A 23,922-nucleotide genomic window follows, 5' to 3' on the forward strand; every position below is an offset into this window, starting at 1 on the left:
TGTGTGTGTGTGTATTTGGGGGAGTGTAATATCACCACACCCGTAGTCTGCACAACTTTACTGGTTAGTGTTAGCAGCCATTTCAAACATAAATAGGGAAGAAAAGGAAAGGGAAAAACAAGTAGGAAAATGAGGAAAATCAAACCACCTTTTCAAGTATTATCCGTACAATTCTCGATAGCTGAATTTTGGGAAATAGTCATTCATGGTATGTTCTACTCTTTTTTTTTCAGTTTTCTTCATACAGGTGTTTGGTAGGCAACTGAAGCAACACAAAATTTAAAACGGAAAAGGAGCAAAGTGTAGCAGTTTGTAGTGACATTTTCGAACAGAAGGTATCTAGGAACTCATGGAAAGAAAATAACACTAGCAGCTCATATTTATTAATGATTTCATGTAAGTTAGGCACTGGGCCTTGTATTAATATATGTCATCTCATACAATTCTCAAATCAACACAATGAGGTTGGTACTATTATTGACTCAGTTTTACAAGCAAGGATAACCACTCTGATGTACTGATTCCCTGAATAGAGTCAGAGTACAAAAAGATTAAATTTTGAAGAACTTCTAAAGTAGTGAGTCTAGAAATGGCTGGAGAGTAACATGCGACAAGTTGTATTATCAAGGAAGAAAAAAGACAAAGTTCCAAGGGCTTCCTCTGACACTGCACAAGAGACAGCTTTAAAATGAGTCAGAAAGACAATGAACACCTGTTCTATCCTCGCACTAAGTTTGAAAACTTGTATATGTAGTCCAATTAAAATTGTATTGAAGAAAAAATATTTAGTGCATTACTCCTAAGGGAAAAAATAATGATTTCTGTATCCTTTAAGGAGGAATATTTAAAGCCAGGTTGAGTATTAATAATTGTAGCAACAATTGAAGTATCTGAAAGTTTCAGATACTTGCAGTGAATCTACAGCATGTTTTAATGTCCAAGAACTAGGACATCTCCATTTCTGCCTTTTCGAGAGGTACTTTCACAAAAGATAGAAGGCTATTAAGTTTTTCAAGGCATGGAGACTCAGAAATTGTGTTACTTAGCCATTCAAGATGGATGGTGGGGAGGACATATAATTAATGGTGTAGGCACAGTCTTCTAATGAGACATTGCATTCACACCAGGTTTCATTCTTCTTCTTTCTTATTTAATACAAGTGCTATAACCAGGTGGATACAGGTGAAGTCTTGTAATATTTTACAAATTTACACAACAAGAATTTCTCTCACAGCAGAGAAAATAAAATTTAAATTTTTCACTTCTTTTTCAAATAAAAATGATTTTTCAAATCAAAGAAATTAGCCTTCCAACAAATATACTGATTGAGATTCTCACCACCTCTTCCAACCCTCAATGTGGTACTACTGAGGAGGGCCTGATTTTTTTCTTCCAATTGATATCTAATTTACTCATAAGATTTGACTCCAGCCAAAGCTAAGCCCTATCAGTATGATTTTCAGAAACACATAATAACAAAGGCTTAATTATTTAACAAAAGGTTCAAAAATTCTAACCAATTATTAACAGATAATCAATAAATTTCTCTGAAAACATTTAACTATGTAGTATCTATATTTGCCTGACTTATAATAAAATGTATACAAGTAATATAATATATTTTTTATTATTAAAATTGAAACAATTCAAGAATACATGGAATAAACAGTTAATGCCCAATTTTATTTTTCCACTTATTCAACCCACTTTCCTCTCCAATAATCATCTTTGTCTCATTTTAGCATATATCCTTCTAGAATTTTTTCATTAACTTTATATATACTGGTATGTGTCCAGATATATTGATATATACATACATATGCTAGATAATTGAGCCCATTATTCTGAGACTTGTTTTTTACACTGAATAACTTGACTTTGATACTCTATTCTGTCATTATATATTCACCAAATTATTTTCAATGGTTGCTTAATATTAATTAGTATGTATTTTGGTCTTCCCATATTAATTTGATTGTTTTTGATCCTTTCTCATTCTAAATTTACAATAAACATTTTGGGGCTGGTTTCCTGGTGGTGCGTACAAATGGTTTTGATGAATAAACTACTAGAAGTAGAATTACTGGGTCAAATGATATATGTTCTTTAAATTTTATAAATGCCACCATCATGATGTCCAGAAAGTCTCACCTCATTTCCACCTAGAATTAATTTTCCACCAACCCTTGATAACAATGGATGTTATGAACCATTTAAAATTATGTTAATTAAAAAATATCCCATGAAACCACAAAATTGCATTTTCCTGTTTATTAAATATTTAGTAAGGTTGGACATTATTTCCTTTTTTGTGTGGGTCATTTTTATTTCCCCTATTATGAAATGCTATTCAGACTTTATTTGCCCCTTTTATTGTATTGTCTCTTTTTGTAACTAATTTGTAGACACTCTTTTCATTTTATAAAATTAAGCCCTTGTCTAATGTAATTTTTGTAAATATAATCTCCCAAGTTTTCAAATTAAAAAAACATTTTACTTGTTTATAGTATTTGTTCTGTTATCCTGAAGTTTTTGATAATTATGTAGTTGAGTCTGTTACTTTTATAATATATTGATTTAAATTTGTCTCAAGAAGTCCTTTAAAATTATTAAAGAAAAAGTAGTATCCAAAAAGAGAAATTATTGATTCTCAGGCTAAATAATAATCTGAAACTTCATAAAAACAGTTTTTATATGAATTATTATTTAGGTTAATAAGCCTTGACCCTTAGATTTAAATTCCCTACTCAGTTATTTAATATTATTACAGATAATAATTGTTGTTCATTTCCCTTTTAATAATCAATTTATATTTCTCATTGTCTGCCTGGACACGCTCTAAGCCCTACAAGAAAATTAAAGAATGCAGAGATGGCATTGCCTCTGCTCCATAGAATTTATTTAGATCAAATAAGTACATTTATAATAGCAAATGACATGAGTTCAAGGTGTAGTTTGAAATTATGAACACATGTAAATATGTTCAATCTCCTAGTTGAAAGCAGAGGCAGAGAACATTTTGATTTCAAATGCCTCAAACACTGATAACTCATTGCATGTAATAATTTTCAATGTCTTACATCTACAGAAGAGTGTAAGGGGTGGCATAAATATTTTTCTGCTTGACTGAGTGAGCATTTTTCAAACTTCAAAACTTCAGCAGTCCTCTCTGCTCTGAGAGCCGTTGCCCCACCAATATATTTCCCCCTTCCTTAAGTTAGCAATCAATTCAGCTTTGTCATTTTTTGTTTAAGGTATTGAAGACTGGTTTTCATCTTTTTGGCAGCTGAATACTCTGGAAGTTAACAACTTGTCTAACAGATTTGGAAAGAATATGTGTAGTCATATTCTTTACCTCGATAGTTTAATTTCTAGGAATTTGCCCAAATAGATGCTCTGCATCATCTTATACATTTTTGCAATTAATCCTCTTAACAATTCTACAATAGAAATCCTATTTTTATTTTCATTTGTCATTTGATGAAAGCAAGACTAGGAAAATTTAGAACCTTTTCCATAGCTACATACCTAGTATACTCTGAGTATCTAGAGAATGACCCTTAAGCCAGAATTCTACTTCCTCTGCAAGAGAAAAAGATCCAAAATAAGGACAAAAATGTTTGATAAATACAGGTATTTAAAACGAAGTGTTACATATATATATACACCAACACCCAAATATCTATGATAAGAAAAGAGCTAAGTAAACAGTCATTATAAGGACACATAAAATAATGAATATGTTAAAGTGTTCATGATTTGGCATTGAGTACAAAATCAAAACACACAACTATAATTATGCTATGTAAAATTGCATATACATATGGATTAGAAATGAAAGGAAACAGACGAAGAGCTATGTGAATTTCTGGGGTGGGTTGGATTCTGAGTATAATACATTTTTATGAGTTTTTAAATATTGCTTTAGTGTTTGTAAAATAACAAAAGTAACACAGGTGTATACACAAAAATAAGCTCAAAATGGATTAAAGACCTAAATGTAAGGCCAGAAACTATCAAACTCTTAGAGGAAAACATAGACAGAACACTCTATGACATAAATCACAGCACGATCCTTTTTGACCCACCTCCTAGAGAAATGGAAATAAAAACAAAAATAAACAAATGGGACCTAATGAAACTTAAAAGCTTTTGCACAGCAAAGGAAACCATAAACAAGACCAAAAATAACCCTCAGAATGGGAGAAAATATTTGCAAATGAAGCAACTGACAAAGGATTAATCTCCAAAATTTACAAGCAGCTCATGTAGCTCAATAACAAAAAAACAAACAACCCAATCCAAAAATGGGCAGAAGACCTAAATAGACATTTCTCCAAAGAAGATATACAGAGTGCCAACAAACACATGAAAGAATGCTCAACATCATTAATCATTAGAGAAATGCAAATCAAAACTACAATGAGATATCATCTCACACCAGTCAGAATGGCCATCATCAAAAAATCTAGAAACAATAAATGCTGGAGAGGGTGTGGAGAAAAGGGAACACTCTTGCACTGCTGGTGGGAATGTGAATTGGTACAGCCACTATGGAGAACAGTATGGAGGTTCTTTAAAAAACTAAAAATAGAACTACCATATGACCCAGCAATCCCACTACTGGGCTATACCCTGAGAAAACCATAATTCAAAAAGAGTCATGTACCAAAATGTTCATTGCAGCTCTATTTACAATAGCCCGGAGATGGAAACAACCTAAGTGCCCATCTTCGGATGAATGGATAAAGAAGATGTGGCACATATATACAGTGGAATATTACTCAGCCATAAAAGGAAACGAAATTGAGCTATTTGTAATGCGGTGGATAGACCTAGAGTCTGTCCTACAGAGTGAAGTAAGTCAGAAAGAGAAAGACAAATACTGTATGCTAACACATATATATGGAATTTAAGAAAAAAAATGTCATGAAGAACCTAGGGGTAAGACGGGAATAAAGACACAGACCTACTAGAGAACGGACTTGAGGATATGGGGAGGGGGAAGGGTGAGCTGTGACAAAGCGAGAGAGAGGCATGGACATATATACACTACCAAATGTAAAGTAGATAGCTAGTGGGAAGCAGCCGCATGGCACAGGGAGATCAGCTCGGTGCTTTGTGACCACCTAGAGGGGTGGGATAGGGAGGGTGGGAGGGAGGCAGACTCAAGAGGGAAGAGGTATGGGAACATATGTATACGTATAACTGATTCACTTTGTTATAAAGCAGAAACTAACACACCATTGTAAAGCAATTATACTCCAATAAAGATGTAAGAAAAAAAATTAACATAGGTTTAAATAGCAGTCTCTGTATTTGATGTTTCTAAGCAATTATTCCATGCTCCATAATAATTTCAATGTCCGAAAAGATTTCTGAGATTTCTAGGGGTTTTATAAACTCCTGATTATTTAGTGCTCTGAATTTCTGCATTGGAGATTTTCCAATTCCACTCATGTCTTATCTACCATAAATGTTTCTTTCCCTCTGATTGCTTTCACCTGGATGTGAGATTAGGTCGCTTAATTTCCCCTGAAACTTTCAAACAAGACATAGTTGGCAGGTATTTCTGAAGTTTTAGATGGAGAGGTGTTTTATCACAGCAAAGTAAACAAGTTAATGTTGAATACAGATCACTACTTTCCTAAAATTCTTCTGGCTATCCAGCACATCACTTATTTTCTGCTCCTTGAAGATTTACTGATAAGTTCCCCTCACTTTATCATGTAAGATATCACGTAAGTTTTCCATCTTCAACCTCGACTCTGAACATAATGAATATGTGATATTGTGCATCCATAAAACCAAAGGGGCATATGCCAGATTTCACCCTTTAGCAACATAGAGATTTACTTCGAGATAGATTATGACATTCCAAACATAAGAATGGAGAAGTCACTGTATTCGTTTTGGTGGGGGGTTAAGTGACATTAATTTAAAGTCTCAAATTTTAAATTAACATCCGACTGTGTTTTGAGTACAAATGTGCTCGATGGCATTTTTTTTTTTTTTAGAAATTCAATACTGCAAGTGTTTTTAAGTACCTATTACATACCAGGCAGTATAGTAGGAAGGCTTAGTATAAACGAGACAGGTCTTATAAAAAGAAACTCTTCTGAATAACCTCTTGAACAGCAACAACAACTAAACAAAAATGAAATAAGGCTTTCACTATGGTAGAAGGAATTTAGATTATAAGAAAGAAAATAGTGAGAGCTCTAAGTATTCAAATATGGTAGAGAGAGAGATTTGGGGATCTTCTTTTCAGTGCATCTTTATGCATTGTAACAGATACCAAATGAGATTTAGGCATAGGATGAACTAGATTGATTTTGCATTTGTCTTCTGTACCTACTATACTATTATTCGAAGGTATAAAACATGTTTTCTATTGGTGTATCTTCTTTTATTATTTATCATCCTCTCATATTCAAGAAGCTTTTCAACTAGTCTAATAAAGTATTTTCAAATTACCTAATAAAATAAGTTCTGCTAGAAGTCTGCATTGTGATTGGAAAGCAATAGGGAGAAAGCCTGATTTATTGATAAGTGAGAGTATGCTATAAATTTTTTCCATTTTAAAACTGCCTATAGATTATGAGATCACTCTTAACTTAGAGAAATTGCAGCAGACAGGCATAGTGATGCAAGTACCAAAGAAAAGAATCACAATGTCCAAGGGTATATGCTTTGCTTTATAAAATGAATCTATTTTTTCTTAAATACTATGTATAACTGTAACGAAATTGTCCCAGGGAAGATTGTTATCGGAGAAAAGCCATGATACATGTTTTTGTGAGACATTTTATAATTTAAATAAATCACTTCTCAGTTTATGTATTTTGTGATTTTTTTGATTCTCATATATTAGATTTCCTTAAAGTGAAAGCATACTGTATCTAACACAACATAAGTAATAGAGCAACAGTGATTTCCAGTCTAGTAGCCTAGGTCAGATTTTGAAGTTCAACAGAAAGATATTTCAGGTGAGATTTTTGGCTTTACACATGACTAATATATTTTTTAAATGAAATAAAATTTGTTATAATTTCATTTAAATTAAGGAAAAGAGCTTGGTCATCTCTGGAAGTTAAAAAAACAAAAACTAAAAACAATGACGTACTCTAGCCAATAAGCATATTTCCATATGGAGTGGACTTTATGCAGTGCTACAAAAGCCAAAGGATTAATTTAAGCAAGGTGTGTTCTGTGTAGATGCTCAATCCTTACAAGCTACCTGTCTCTAGGCAAATCACTTAACCTCTCAGAGACTTCCCTCTTTATTTATAAGCAAGGAATGTGATTTGAATTTCCTACTTTACATGCTTACTGAAGGTTGATTTGTATAAAGAAACCTTTAAACTCTTAAAAAAGTGTAAGAGAATTTGGGCCTTATAATATAATATTATTATTGTGTTGGATAAAGTACACGAGTCCTTAATTATCCTACTTTTAAAATGGCATTAGAGTTATTTTGGCCACTTATTGGTTTATCTGGTATCTGAACACACAGCCATTTATGTAATAAAAACTAATGCCTATATAACCAGCAAGACAGTATTGCCAAGAATATGGAACCAAATAGCCACAAAAGAATTAAAATTGAATCATAACTTTGAATGGTTCAAATGGTATGAATTGTTAATTATGCAAATGTATGTGAAGAGCTCTTATAATTCTCCAATTTTAAGTCATGATTAAACATTTTATGGCAAAAAAAGAACAGAGGTTCTTAATGACTTAAATAGGTAAAAATGGCAAAATATACTTATACTAGGGTAGAAACGATGAGATTACATATGAGAGGACTCTTCCTAAAGTAGATTTATTGCTGAGCAAGTATTAAAAATTTGTAATTCATCTTAAAGATTTCTTTATTTTATGACAAGTTGCTATTTTCAGAAAAGTTTCAAGGATGTACAGATAGTTTCCTTCACCCAGCTTGTCCCACTGTTAACATAACGGTGGTGCCTTTGTCAAAACAAGGAAAGCTAGTACAATATTACCTAAACTACAGGCTTTTTTGGATTTCACCAGTTTTCCCAACTAATGCCCTTTTTGTGTTTCAAGATCAGCATGGTATCTAGGATACCATACTGCATTAAGTCATAATATCTCTTTCATCTCCTCAGCTGTGTTTCTCAGTCTTTCCTTTCATGATCTTGAAACTTTTGAAGAGTACTGTGAGGCATTTTGTAGCATGTCCCTCAACTTGGCTTTATTTCATATTTTTCTCAAGACTAGAATACGGCTATGGGTTTGGGGGAAAAATATCACAGAAGTAGAATATCCTCATCATATCATACCAAGGTACTTGGTATCAACATGACTTATCTTGGAGATGATAACATTGATCACTCAATGAAGGCGGCCATGTTTTGCCTCAGAAAAGTTACCTTTTTTCCCCATTTCCATACTCTCTGAGTAGTGAAGTTTAGCCCACACTCAAGGGGAGAGGAATTAAGCTTCAATATGGGAGGTGAGTGAATAGGAATTTTTGTGTAAGAAAGATTTTTGTCTTCTCTGTCATTTATCTATTCAACCATTTATTTACATCACTGTGGATCATTAATACATATTTTATCCTTTAGGTTATCATCTAATATGATTTTTATTTTCTTGCTTAATATGTTTCAGCTTTGGCCATTGGGAACTCTTTCTGGTTGGCTCCTGTATCATTTTGACATGCCTCAATAATTTTTTGCCACTATTTCACCTTCTGCCACTACAAAGTGCTTCAGGTTCATCTTGCATTTTTCCAGCCCTAGCTCTAGAATCAGCCATTTTTCCTGAGGGCACTGGTTCCATTTTTATTGCAGAATGGTATTTAAACTAAACTCTGGGCATGAGGTGTGTTCATTGCTACTGTGGCATTACTGCTTCTAGGACCTTCAGTAGGTAGAGCTAGTAAATGCTATGTATATATACCCATGTATGCACACATATCTATATTTGTTTTTGTATCTATTTGTATGTAAATTAAAATAAAAATGACTTCATATTGATATCACTACCTCTATCACTGCAAAATTAGTTTTTGTTATCTCCCTTTGTTTATGTGACAATGAGAAACCCAGCTTTCATTTTCAACAATTTATTTACTTGTATGTTTCACCCCAGTATACATGCAAAGTGATTTTCAGAATTCACCTGTACTCCTGTGAGAAAAAAAAAAAAAGATCAAATAGAGTATGTCTATGTTTGGTTATTTTTCTCTATAGCATTATGCTTTTCAGTCTTTATCCTGCCAAAGTATTGTTTCTCAGAGTTACTTAGGGTAGATTTCTTTCTCCCATGGCCTTCAGTTACGGCTTATGTTTGTAATTTGGCTAGTTTCATTTGACACAGTCCCTACTCCATCTTGGAATATTCCAGCATCCCATTTGTTTCCCTATTTTTAATTAGCATACTATATAGCTCACTCTTTGTGTTGTGTGGTTCTATGGGTTTTGATGAGCACACAGTCACTTGTCAATCACCACAGTACCGTGCATTACAGTTCCATCACCCCCAAAATGTCCTCACACTATCACTTTGTAGTCAATCCTCCTGTATCTCTAAACGCTGGCCACCACTGATCTGCTTCCTATCTCTATGTTTTGCCTTTTCTAGAATTTCATACAGATGCAATCATACAATATTTAGTCATTTGGGTCTCCCCCCTTTCACTTACAAAATGCATTTAAGATTCATCCATGATAGTGCCTGAATCAATAATTCTTTCCTTTTTATAGGTTAGTAGTATTCTATTGTATAGGTATACTAAGTTTGTTCATTCAATCACCAGTTGAAATATATTTTAGTTATTTTGGCATTTTGACAATTTTATAAATAAAATTGCTGTGAATATTTACATATAGGTTCCTCTGTAAAACTAAGTTTTAAATTCACTTGGGTAAATACCTAAGAGTGAGAATGCTGAACCATATTGTAAGTGCATGTTTAATTTTAAAAGAAACTGACAAAGAGGTTTCCAAAGTGCAGTACCATTTTGAATTTCCTTCAACAATAAATTAAAATTTCTGTGATCAAAAGCATTTCGTATTGTCAGATTTTTAAAAAAATGTATCCCTTTTAAAAGTTGTCTAGTGGTATCTCATCGTGGTTTTAATTTGTAGCTTGCTAATAACTAATGATGTTAAACATCTTCCCATACGCTTATTAGTCTTTCATATATCTTCTTTGATAAAGTTCAGGTATTTCACCAATTTTTTAATTTTTTAAATTAATTTTTAAGAGTTCTTTATATATTTTTATCAATATGTGATTTACAAGTCTGAAGCTTATATTTTCATTCTTTTAACAGTGTCTTTCACAGAGCCATTTAAAAAAATTTTATTTTTTTTTTGCTTTTGATTCACTCATTGTAATAGAAAGGGTTGTGCTCAGCTAATTCCTTTAGTGACAAAAGAGCATGTACATTGAAGCAAGTAAGAAAAAAACAAATTCCAATATATCACAGATTGAAGGTTTAGACCTTGTATATTTTCTTATCCATCATTTCTCATAAATATCTGGTTCTGTAGAATTTATTTTAAGTCAGAGGTATAGGATTTGACATTTTTTCTCATTAAAATTGTAAAGTTATATGCTCCTTTGGTGTCCTGAGATTGGCCTACAAAATCCATTATGTAGCAGAATTATAGCATTATATCAGTAGTTCTTTGGAAAAGAGTGGTGCAATTTGGTAGCTACTAGTCACATAGGACTGTCGAGTACTTAAAATGTGGCCTGTGTGACTGAGGCTATGGCTTTTAATTTTGATTAGTTAAGTTTAAAAACTGATACTCAATTTAGTTACTGAAAAACTTTCAAGTATATATGGGACAACTTAGCTTTGTGAATCTTTTTTTTTCAACTGTAAAGTTTATGAAATCTAAATACAGATCAAGTATATCCAGTAAGAATTTAGTATCAAAATTGAGATGTACTATAAGTACACACTAGATTTTAAAGACAATATGAAAAAGAGGATGTTAAAAGGCCCACTAATATTTTTTACATGATTTACATTTAACATGATCACATGTTAAAATGACTGTATTTTTGAATATATAAAATATATTTAATATTTAATATATTATTAAATATATTTTAAATAAGTAAAATATATTATTAAAACCCATGTTACTAGCTTCTTTTCACTTTTTTAAATGTGGCCCCAAGAAAGATGAAATTGCATATGTCTCACATTATGTTTTCTTTAGACAGTACTGATTTAGAACCACATATTATGTATTCAAATTATATTTCATGTCAGAAGGCATTAAGTGTTCTGAAATGGCATGCTAATAACCTGACCAAAACTAACTCCAAGTCCCACAATATAATCAGGCACCCTTGTTCTCCTGCCTTCCTGAAGAAGGATCAAGGGTCACTAAATTCCAAGTCACCTTTTTTTTTTTTTTTGTGGTACGCGGGCCTCTCACTGTTGTGGCCTCTCCCGTTGCGGAGCACAGGCTCCGGACACGCAGGCTCAGCGGGCATGGATCAAGGGCCCAGCCGCTCCGCGGCATGTGGGATCTTCCCGGACTGGGGCACGAACCCGTGTCCCCTGCATCGGCAGGCGGACTCTCAACCACTGCGCCACCAGAGAAGCCCCCCAAGTCACCTTTGATGGATTTTATATCCTCAGGGGCTCCAGCAAGGAAAGGGCTGGAAGAATGGATAGTAAGGCTCAAGATGGGTATCGCAGGTCTGATAGTATCTCCTGGTGCCCTAAACACGCCATAAAGTGGGCAACACTTCTGATTACTGAAGGGCTCCAGTTCATGCCTTACTTTCTTCTGCGGAAAAAGGGGTTGGGCTGCCTCCTTTCCTCCCCACTTCTCTTAGTACTTCTTAACTCAAAAAGCATAGTACTTAGTACTTCTTAACTCAAAAAGCTTTCACCTTTCTCCTTACTTTTCAGCAGTGTGAAATTAATAATAAGAGGTTTCCTTACTTAGCAAAGACAACTTTTCTTCTTTTTATATAGCTTATTAATGAAATTGTGTGTGTACATATACGCACATATATATGTGTATGCATGCATACACACACATACAAACACCACGAGTATGAAAGATTTAGTGGTACAGGTATCATCTTACCAAAACTGAAACTAGTTTTCAAAAAGATAACTAATATAGAAAGAAGTTGCCCTGACATTGAAATGATATTACACATTATATTTTTAAAAATATATTTCAAGAAATTTTAATATCTTAGCATAAAATTTCACAGGTACAATATTTAAAGTTTCTTTTAGAAAAATAAAGAATAGTATAGAAATCTTAAGGATGTTAAGTATAATATTTATAAAAATACAACTAAATGTCATGGGTATATTATTCTACCTACCATGACATACTATATTAAGTTTTAACTTTGATACAATGTTAAACCTAAATTCACAGAACATCTCTTCATATAAGATAAATTTCTAAAACTATTCTTTACTTTGGATGAATTTTAGCTTGTAATCTTCTTAAACAATCAAAGTTACCTATAAGTTCTAATTGAACACATTTCTCTCAAAATCCAGCCAGCTTGAGAAAGTAAGTATATACTTACAATGTAGAGAACATATCATGGGAAGCACATAGACAGTTGTTAAGCTACTCCACGGTATGATAAAATTCTTGAATTATTACATTATAAACCTGTTAGGATAGAGAGAGAAAAATAAGTATGTTAGTTAAATGTGCTGGATATAATATATATGAAGCTAAATAACCAAAAGAAAACAAAAAGAAATAATATATCTTACAAACATAGATCTTTATGTATTATCGTGTCCTTTTCTTATATTAATTTATGAATATTTTTAATTTTGGAGAAAATGTTATTGAATTACATAAGTCATTTCAAAATACAAGCAGACCTCAGAGAAATTGCAGGTTAGGTTCCAGACCACTGCAATAAAGTGGATGTTGCAACAGAGCGAATCACACAATTTTTTTGGTGTATCAGGGCATATAAAAGTTATGTTTACATTATACTGTAGCCTATTATGTAATAGCATTATGTCTAAAAAACAATGTACATACCTTAATTTAAAAATACTTTATTGCTAAAAAATGCTAACCATTACCTGAGCCTTCAACGAGTCAATCTTTTTGCTATAGTAACATCAAAGATCGCTGATGACAGACCATCCTAACAAGTATAATAATAACGAAAAAGTTTGAAATATTGGGAGAATTACCAAAATGTGACACAGACAAATGAAGGGAGCAAATACTGTTGGAAAAAAACAGCGCTGACAGACTTGCTTGATGCAGGGTTGCTACAAACCTTCAATTTGTAAAAAACACCTCAGTATTTGCAAAGCACAATAAAGTGAAGCACAATAAAATGAGCTATGCCTGTACAATGAAAGAGATATTACTAAAAAGAATAAATGGTGTCTTTAAAACTCTAAGGAAATGAGTATATCTTGTTAACTAAATATATTTCATGGTCTCTATTTTTCATGTTTTCCACTTAAAGAATAAGTTGTGTCTATAGCACAAAAAACAAAAACCAAAATAAAATGTTACTAAATCATCTGGATGTTTATTATTATCTGGATGCTTAACAGAGTAAAGACCATGTTGATGTATGCCAGCTCCTATGGCCTGAATGTCTGCATCCCTCCCCTCCCCCTCTAAATTCATACGTTGAAATCGTAATGCTCAAGGTAGTGGTATTGGGAGGTGATTAGGTCATGAGGGTAAAGCTTTTATGAATAGGATTAGTGCCTTTATAAAGAGAATCCAGAGAGCTCCCTTGCCCTTCCACCATGTGAGAACACAGTGAAAAGACGGCATCTATGAACCAGGAAGCTCTCACCAAACACCCAATCTGCCAGCCTCCAGAACTGTGAGAAATAAATATCCATTGTTGATAAGCTACCCAGGCTGTGTTACTTCGTTATAGCAGCTCAAATGGACTAAGACACTTGCCCACATACATGATTGGATATAAATGGAGCAAGTGCTTTCAAACCTAATTGAATTACTTATTCAGTAATGAATGAAGATTAGATCTAATACAAAGTGGGAAACCGACCCACTGACATTCATCACCCCAATCAAGAGCAAATATCTTCAAACTATGGAATAATTTAAAGTAAAATAAAAAGTGGATTTATTTTTCTCTTTAAGATAGTGCCTCCTAAAACTCTTATGGGAATTTATTACCTGTCAATTTTTTTTTTTTTTGCTGTAAAACATACCCAAAGAAGCCTCATACTTATAGGTTACTAAAAATGGTGGTTAGGTATCTTGTACTCAGTACACACACACACACACACACACACACACACACACACACACTCCCCATATCTCTTGTTCCCACTGCATACCCCCCAAACACCTAACTTTTTTTTTCTTCCTGAATTCAGTAGATTTTAAAGCAAAATTCAGCCAGATTTCTTTCTGGATTTACACATAGCCTAGGCTTGTGCTTAATAGAAAAAAAAGGGTTTAATTTTTTCCTTAATTTAGTACATTTCTCCCTTTATTTACACTTCAATATTGTATGCAAACACAGTTAAAGATAAACAAAATGTGGAGGATAGACGTGGCATTTCTGCTTATTTTTAACATCAAATCTTACCTAATTATTATCTTTTCAAAGGTATGAGAAAGGAGATGAAAAACTTGTCTGTATTTTGTAATAGCAGTTGAATGACCTTTCTGGGTGTATGTAATTCTCATTTAATCATCACAACAATAGTGTAAGGTGGGTTTTATTTTCCTCATCTTATAGGGTTCAGATAATTCAAACAACTTGTCCACATTAAGGAGCTGAAAGGTATTATAGCTGGGAGTCAAATACAGCCCTAACTTCAAAGTGTCTACTCAAAAGAGTCTTCCTTGCACATGGCTCCCTAAATACTGTTTATAATTCTGCCTTGATATTTACTTTCAGTACTATTTGAGTCCCCAGTTTGAAACAAAAATTGAGATTTTTTTAAGGTAGATTAAGTTTCTCTGTTGAAACTGTATGTATCATGTGCTTAGAGTTGTTAAGTGAGTAGAACCACAAATAAAATCATTGCATATAACATATGTAACGTTTTGGTTATAAATCTTGACATAAAGGATCAATATATCGAATAAATTAAGAAAAATAGAGAAGGGGGATTTACATCTATGTCAACTGGTTCCAGACTCTTATGATATTTGAGCATCTGTGAATGTTTTTTTATGGTTTTTTATCTCAGCATTAAATGCCATTCTTGCTCTGTTTTTACCACCCAATATATCATCTGATGCATTTGAAATGAACTTGGCTGGAAAGTCAAAAAAATCAAACCTTTAGAATCCTATCTATATTGAGAGCAAGTAATGAAAGCCAACAAGTACATGCGTGCATGTGTGTATTTCCCAAATCATGGCTACGATTTAATAATGACTCAGCATGCTGAATAAATAACACTCAAGTTATGGAGTTACTCTTATATTGCTATTATTTTTTGTTGGTAAAGTTTTATCTGAATAAAGTTATTATCTCTGTTCTTCCTGCATTACATGCGAGGACACTATTATTCTCTTAAGTTTCCTACATTTATGTCTAACCCAGTCAAACAATGACAATATATTTTTCTCTTTTGCATTCCTACATACTTGTGTTTTTCTTCATAGAACAGTCAAGGCATCTGCCTGACTTGGGGTAGAGGTGGGGACAGACACTCAGTTTCTGTCATTTAAAGCATTATTTTGATGTACAGCTTAAAGTCAGGAAGTCTTGAGAAGGATTTCTAAATTCCTTTAGTTCTCTTTTACATATAGAGGTTATTTGGATGTTTTGCCAAGATCCAGAGGCTTAGTGAGGATGAAACACTAAGAACTAAAGAAACTTTAAGATGATTCACTGATTTTTACTTTTCATCTTGATGTTTGTTTGACAAAGTCTGCATAAAATTTTATATAGAGCAGTTTCAATCCTGTAGAAAGAGCATTAGGAAGAAAGCCTTCTTTGCCTCTTCTTATGAGAAATGCCAGAAGAGGGGGAGTGAAGAAGACCACAGCGGAAGGAGAAAGTGGCTACCATAGCTCTTGTTTTTTCCTCCCAGCTTTTTGAGTCCAAACCTCCCAGGGAAGAAGCTTTAGAAACTCCTAGTTAAGTTGAGGGAATTCTAAGGGTTTTTGCTTATGGATTTGGGAAGAGACTGCTGTGCTGTGTAATCCCATGCCAACACTCGATGGTGACCCAGTAGAGTCATGAGAGTCCCAGGGCATGAACAGGCACAGTTTAGAATCCCAAGACTCCCTAGGCTATAGTGTGGCATGGACAATGAATTGAGAAAAGTTGGGTCTAAATGGGAGCAAAATGACAGCCACAGAGGTTTGTGAGGTTTTCAGCTTTAAGCAGGTGTCAGAAGTGGGAAGTAGCAATGTATGTAACAGCAGAGACTCTGATGGGCCTGGAAGCCAAGATCCAGGGCAGACCGAATAGCAGGGCCATCAGGCAGAGATAGAGTTGCAAAAGAACTGACTGTGAGAGGTGTCAGCAGAGAGTGGCCACAACAACAGGATTGGGTGTCTCCCTGAGCAGAGATAGTCAGGGAAGGCAGGCCTCCTGGAGGAGGTCACATTTAAACTGAAGATAAACAGAGGGGACACTAGGTCAAAGGGCCAGGGCAGAAACAAGCACAGCATATTCAAGTAGGGGGTGGGAAACAACAACGGCGTGCCTGTAGTGTAGTGACCCAGGGCCCAGGGGTAGGGGAGGGGTGGTGGGGCTGGGGGTTGATAGGTAGATAGTGACCAGGTGACACTGGGCCTCAGAGACCACTGTAAGGAGTTCAGACTTTGTGATACAATGGAGATAGGAGTTTTGACCAGGGGACTAGCACAATCTGATTAAAATTTAAAAGGATCACTTTGAGGGCTTCCCTGGTGGCGCGGTGGTTGAGAGTCCGCCTGCCGATGCAGGGGACACGGGTTCGTGCCCCAGTCCGGGAAGATCCCACATGCCGCGGAGCGGCTAGGCCCGTGAGCCATGGCCACTGAGCCTGCGCATCCAGAGCCTGTGCTCCGCAACGGGAGAGGCCACAACAGTGAGAGGCCCGCGTACCGCAAAAACAAACAAATAAACAAAATAAAAATAAAAAGATCACTTCGAATAGTCTGTGAATAGTAGAAAAAGCAAGTCCGGAAGCAGTAGCCTCCAAAGGATATTGCAGTAGTTGAGTTGAGATACGATGGTGGTTGTAAATTTGGGGACAGTGACAGTGAAGAGAAGTGTTTGGATTTCGGATATATTTGAGTAAAGTATAAAATCCTACCCATTAATTTCACCATTTCACAACCTCAAATGCATTTTGGAGCTTTCATTATAGAGCAGTTTTTTTTTTTCTTTAACAAAGGATGAATAGAAAAATTAAAATTACTTAGATATATTATGTAGGGTACTTTAGTCACTTAGGGTAAAATTCGCCAAAGGGGAAATAATATGGACACATACTTGTTTTATGTAATATTTTAAAATAATTGTTGAGCCAATTGATTAAAGATAGTATAAATGATTAAGAAAAGCACTATATGATTCTTATAAATGAAAGAATAGGAAAATAGCCAAATGGAGCATTACTTTTCTTATGAAGAAAAAAATTTTAAAGGACTCTGAGTGATGCTCTTAGAAACACCTCAGTTATATTCAAAATTGAACTCCCTTAATAAAAGTAAGTTCCTTAATTTGATTCACCAGATGTGATTAAAGGACATTGAATTTTGAACAAATAAAGACAATTACTTTATGCAGTTTATAGTAATAAATGAAATTTGCTGCCAGAAGAGGTTGTTGAGCCAATTCCTATGGCTGTACTTTAAATAGAATTTTTTGACTTCAGAATTACTAGACTGGGTCTTTAAGTCTTTTTAAATTCAACATACATTTTTCTAAATGCATTCTATGTAACAGCTGCTAGATTCTATGGCTAAAAGGCTGACTAAAACACTCTCCTGCCCTTGAAGTGTTCATAGTCAAGAGGAGAAAGTGAAGAAAGAAATGAAGAAATTTGCACAAAATGTCTGGCTAGGGTCACAAATGTTCCAGCATTCAATTTCACTTGGCTGAAGCTTAATGGAAAATAGGCTGTGTAAAGTGAACGTTGAATGATAACTAAGCAGTGCAGCATGAGCAAAGATAAGGAGGACAGAGATAATACAGTTCACAGCTCGGGACTAAAAATTTTTATTCCAAAATAGAGATATATCATAAATGTAATGTAGAATATACACACATTTTAAAATATTTATTTATTTAACCAAACATTTGTTTATTTTTTTAATAGATCTTTATTGGAGTATAATTGCTTCACAATACTGTGTTAGTTTCTGTTGTACAACAAAGTGAATCAGCCGTATGCATACATATATCCCTACCAAACATTTATTGAATACCTACTATGACAGGTGCTGTTCTGTTATTGGGATTGGAGCAGTTATTCCCGCATATTTATGGTGATCTTATGCTGGTTAGTGAGAAAAGACACAGATTGTTTTAACGTGTGTATGGGGAACCTTTTTTCCAGTTTTTGAGAAATAATTGACATACATTAGTGTATAAGTTTAAGGCATACATCACGATGGTTTTATTTACATATATTGTGAAATGATTATAACAATAGGTTTAGCTAACATCCATCATTTCATATAGACACAATAAAAAGAAAAGAAAGAAGAAAAAAGAAAAAAATTTCCCCTTGTGATGAGAACTTTTATGATATACTCTCTTAACAGCTTTCCTATATATCATACAGCAGTGTTAGCTATAGTCATCATGTTGTACATTACGCCCCTAGTACTATCTATCTTATAACTGGAAGTTTGTACCTTATGACTAAGTTCCTCCAATTCTCCCTCCCCCTACCTTCCATCTCTGGTAACTACAAGTCTGACATCTGTTTCTATGAGGTTTCTTTTTTTAGATCCCACATATAAGTGAGATCATATAGTATTTGTCTTTGTCTGGCATATTTCACTCAGCATAATGCCTTCAAGTTCCATCCATGTTGTTGAAAATGGTAAGATTTCTTGATTTTTTATGGTTTAATAATATTCCATTATATATCTTTATCTATATCTATATCTATACACACCACAACTTCTTTATTCATTCATCCATCAGTGAACACTTAGGTTGTTTCCATATCTTCAATATTGTAAATAATACTGCTATAAATATGGAGGTGCAGGTATCTTTTCAAGTTGGCATTTTCATTTAATCCATTTCGAGTTAATTTTTTTGAGTGGTGTAATACAGGGGTCCAGTTTCATTATTTTACATGTGAATGTCCAATCATCCCAGCACCATTTATTGAAGATGCTGTCTTTTCTCCACTGAGTATTCTTGGATAGCTTGTCAAATATTAGTTGACCATATGTATATGCTTTGGTTTATTTGTGGGCTCTCAATTCTGTTCCATTGATCTATGTGTCTATTTTTATGCCAGTACCATACTGTTTTGATAACTATAACTTTATAGTATAGCTTGAAATCCAGACGTGTGATGCCTCCTACTTTGTTCTTCTTTCTCAGGATTTCTTTGTTATTTGGGGTTCTTTGTGGTTTCACATAAGTTTTAGAAGTGTTTTTTCTACTTCTGTAAGAAATATAAAACTATCTATAAGTTTAGATCGCTTTTGGTGGTATTGTCATTAATAGATAGTTTTTGGTGGTATTGTCATTTAACAACATTATTTCTTCTAATCCATGAACACAGGATGCATTTCCATTTAACTGTGTCTCCTTTGACTTCTTTCATTAACATCTTGTAGTAGAGATCTTTCACCTCCTTTTCTACATTTATTTCTTAGCAATGTATTGATTTCGATGCTACTGTAAATGGAATCAATTTCCTTATTTTTTTCAGAAAACTTGCTGTTAGTGTATAGAAATGCATGTTAATTTTGTATCCTGTAACTTTACTGAATTCGTTGATTAGATCTAACAGTTTTTTGGTGTGGTCTTTAGAATTTTCTGTATATAAAATCGTGTTATCTGCAAATAGAGATACTTTTAGTTCTTTCTTTTCAATTCTAATGCCTTTTATAATAAATCTTTTTCTTGCCTGATTGCGCTAGCTAGGACTTCCAGTTCTATGATTAATAGAAGTGGTGAGAGTGGCACTTCTGTCTTTTTCCTGATCTTAGAGGAATATCTTTCAACCTTTCACCATTGAGTTTGATATCTGCTGTGGGCTTGTCATATATGGCTTTTATTATGTTGAGATATGTTCCTTCTATGTCTAATTTGTTGAGGTTTTTTCATGTAGTATGTTGACTTATGTCAGATGCTTTTTTTGTGTGTCTATTGAGATGATCATGATTATTTTCTTTCATTCTGTTAATGTGGTGTATCACAGTGATTAATTTGTATATATTAAACAATTCTTGCATCCCAAGAATAAATCCCACTTGATCATAGTGAACAATTCTTTTAATGTACTGCTGAATTTTGTTTGCTAGTATTTTACTGAGAATTTTTGCATCTATATTCATCAGGGATATTGGCCTATAGTTTTCTTTTCTAGTAGCATTATTTTCTGGTTTTGGTATTAGGATAATGTTGGCCTCGTAAAATGACTCTGGGAGTGTTCTCCTCTCTCTGATCTTTGAGAAGTATTGGTTTTAATAATTCTTTAAATGTTTGGTAAAATTCAGTGAGGCCATCTGGTCTTGGACTTTTCTTCATTGGGAGATTTTTGATTACTGATTTTACCTCTTTACTAATAATTGGTCTGTTCATATTTTCTATTTCTATGGGGAATTTTTTGTGGAATTCAATTTATGAACATTTTGCCTTTAGAAGCTGTAGAAAAAAAATCACGAACAGTTTGATTTAGACCGAGGACTAGTAAACCGTGCACTAAAGAGCCAGATAGTAAATATTTTAGGCATTACAGGCCAAGAGGTAAAGTCAAGGATGTTCTATAGCTACTCATCTATTACACAGTTCCTGTCACAACTCCTCAACTCTGCTGTTACAGTGTGAAAACAAACAATACATAAACTCATGTCTGTGGCTGTATTCCCTCATTTGTGAAAGCTAGCAGCAGGTCAGATTCAGCCCATGACCATAGTTTGCCACCTTCTGGTTTAGACCATAATAAATCTTTTTTTTTTTTTAATTTCACTGAGACTGGATTTAAAATGGTTTGATTTTTCCTATCTTTAAGTTCAATAGATAAAGTTTAAGCACTCCATCTCCTCATTTCTCTAGCTCTGGGAGGGGTCTGGGATAATTAATACAATGAATGAGAAGCCCTGACTTGTGATGTTACAGACTTGGGAGAGGCAGTTCAGCTAGTAGCCCAGGGGCTTCTGATGGACAGGATGAGCATTGGGCTGAGCTCCAATGATTGCTCCCAAGAAGCAAGTACACTTCTTGCTTGTTCAGATGATGTTTTGATTTCTGATCCTACTTGTTAAAACCTTCCCTGGAAGAGGGGTCTGAAAATGGGAGATAGGAAGTAAAGTCCTGATAAAGATTGTATGATATTTATATCCATCCTCAGTCACACTCATCCAGAGGGAGATTGATGTCTCGCTGGGACCAAAGATGGGAGACAGGCCAGGGACAGATGGTTGATGACACTACTTTTTTTCTGTTTTGTCTATGACAATAACAACCAAAAAAAAATGGATACTTTCCTTTGTAAGAACTTGTTTTGAGAGCGTTCAATGAGATTGAGCCAGGTAGATGTGATAAGAGAGGGTTTTTGTTGCTGTCTTCTGGAAACCCCATCACCCCCCTCACACATACAGACCTTTTTTCTGACAATAGCAGAGAAGGCATTGACAAGAAAGAAGGAAGCAGGAAAGGGAGGGAAGGAGGACGGTATGGAGGGAGGGAGGAATGGAAGAGAAGTCTATGACTCTAAACACGCTGTCTGCTATCTTTGGCCAGGCCTCCAGAACTCTGGGGGCATTGGGAGGTGGCTAGGCTTTCTCTCTTCTTCTGCCCCTTGGATGACTTCCTCTGGAAGAAGCTGACAGTCACTGAATAGGTTCTCCCAGTGTACTGCAGAGCCTAGAGATCACCAGTGCTGAAAAGGTTAAGATCCAGTAATCTGTCCCCTTCTATCCTGGATTCTCAAACATTAATAGGCATAAGAATCATCTAGATGGCTTATTAAATGCAGACCCATGAACTATACATTTGTAGGGATGTTGATAAGTGGGTGTGGGGTAGGGTTCAGAATTTCTGTATGTAACGGGCCCTCTACGTCTCAGTGGAATTTGTGGCAGATGTTTGGGGTCAGTTCCAGAGTGTTCAAAACAGTTGAATAAAAGGGACAATAGAAACTCATGATTATTTAAATAACCATTAAATTTTTTTCTTGAGTGTAAATTAATTGCATGAAAAATGAATGTTTTGCTATACATTTTAATGATAAGACAAGCTGCAGCTTTCTAATTCAGACTAAATTCTCTTGGGAAATCAATAATCAAAATAATAATATTTAGCATAATATTTTTTATAATCAACAAAGAAAAAAAGCTAATCCTAAGAAAAATGTAAGTGGATATTTTATACCATGGTAACTTAATTTAGAAAAATGTATTTTCTCTTTCTAAAGTTTAAATGATGAAAGATTTTTAAAAAATCAGAATTTCTTATTAAACTCTCAATTCTCAAATATATAATGTTCTGGGAAAGAAGAAGAATTTATTCCAATTTTAGCTGTAAATGCTACATTAAATACAATGATTTGAGCTGTGTATTGATAGCATGTAATTTATGAATAAACCAAGTTATTAAAAAAAAAGAAATACATTATATTGTTCAGAATGTGGGGTGATTTTACCATAAAGCTGTACTCTGACTCACCGAGTACGAGGAAAAGCATTTAAAAAAAAAATACATTCATCACATTTTGAATCATTTTAAAAGCTGAATTGCAGGATTTTAATGGCTTAAATAAAGGTACCACCTCCCTTTGTCCTTACCCTATCTGGGGTGAGTGCTCCACGATTGCGAATGAACATTGACTTTACTAAGCACAGAAGAACCCAGATTACCTGCTTTAAACTTTGTAAAGACTTTTACTTTGTTCCTATTCATTCTTCTTACTCACACTTGGGAAACATTTTGGAAGAAAAGAAATCCATGCCTACCAAAACCATTTCCATTTGTGTAGTTTCTGTTGCCAACATTTTTGCATGAATGTCCTTCATATTTTTAATATATATCCTTTATATAGAGACCATATATGGGAAATATGAAGATCTAAATCCACATTCATATGGAAAAATTAAAATGAAGTATAAAGCCATTATTCATATAATTTGATCCAAGGAAAATATATTTATCATGAGTGAAAACATAACTCAAGGTAAAGGAAAATAAGATACACAATCTAAATTTTCTACGTAAGTATCTCCTCTTCGTCGTGTAGCTGATCCACTGTGATGAGTGGGTAGGGAGGTGTACACTTGGCCTTGGGTTTGCTCAAGGTGAAGAGCTGGAAGCTCTGGACAGAAAGCAGGTACCAGGAATGCTCTGATCCCTACCAGTCTATTCATTATGGAAACATTTGTGTTACAGAGTCCTTGTTAAAAATGCAAATGAAGCACAGAGTTATTGTGACTTTGGTATAAATTGATTTACTCGACAGAGCTGGTAGTCCTTTTAAACACCTAGCCACCTAGCTGAGATTAGCCACCCACACCGCTGCCTGCCCCCATGGTGGACTGAATTATGTTCCCCAAAAGATCTGTTGGTCTTAACTCCCAGTAACTCCCAGGAAAGAGAGCCTTTGCAGATGTAATGAAATTAAGAAAAGGTCATCCTGGATCAGGATGAACCTAAATCCAGTGATTGGTGTTCTTATGAGGACAGAAAAATTTGGAGACACAGGGACACATAAGAAAGACGGCCATGTGAAGCCAGAGACAGAGATTGGAGTTAGGCAGCCACAAACCAAGGAATAGCAGGATT

The 23,922-nt window shown here is 34.4% G+C and overlaps 1 protein-coding gene across 1 annotated transcript in view; it reads right to left on the bottom strand.

The window, feature by feature from the left end:
- The window catches only part of FUT9 (fucosyltransferase 9), a 167,765-nt gene that overhangs the window by 61,792 nt on the left and 82,051 nt on the right, over nt 1-23,922 (bottom strand). Inside the window, exon 2 of the mRNA XM_067702547.1 lies at nt 12,559-12,647. The gene's annotated coding sequence lies outside the window, so the exon portion shown is untranslated. The remainder of the gene's footprint in view (nt 1-12,558; nt 12,648-23,922) is intronic.

This window comes from Pseudorca crassidens, chromosome 13 (assembly GCF_039906515.1).
Source record: "Pseudorca crassidens isolate mPseCra1 chromosome 13, mPseCra1.hap1, whole genome shotgun sequence".
Classification (NCBI taxonomy): domain Eukaryota; kingdom Metazoa; phylum Chordata; class Mammalia; order Artiodactyla; family Delphinidae; genus Pseudorca; species Pseudorca crassidens.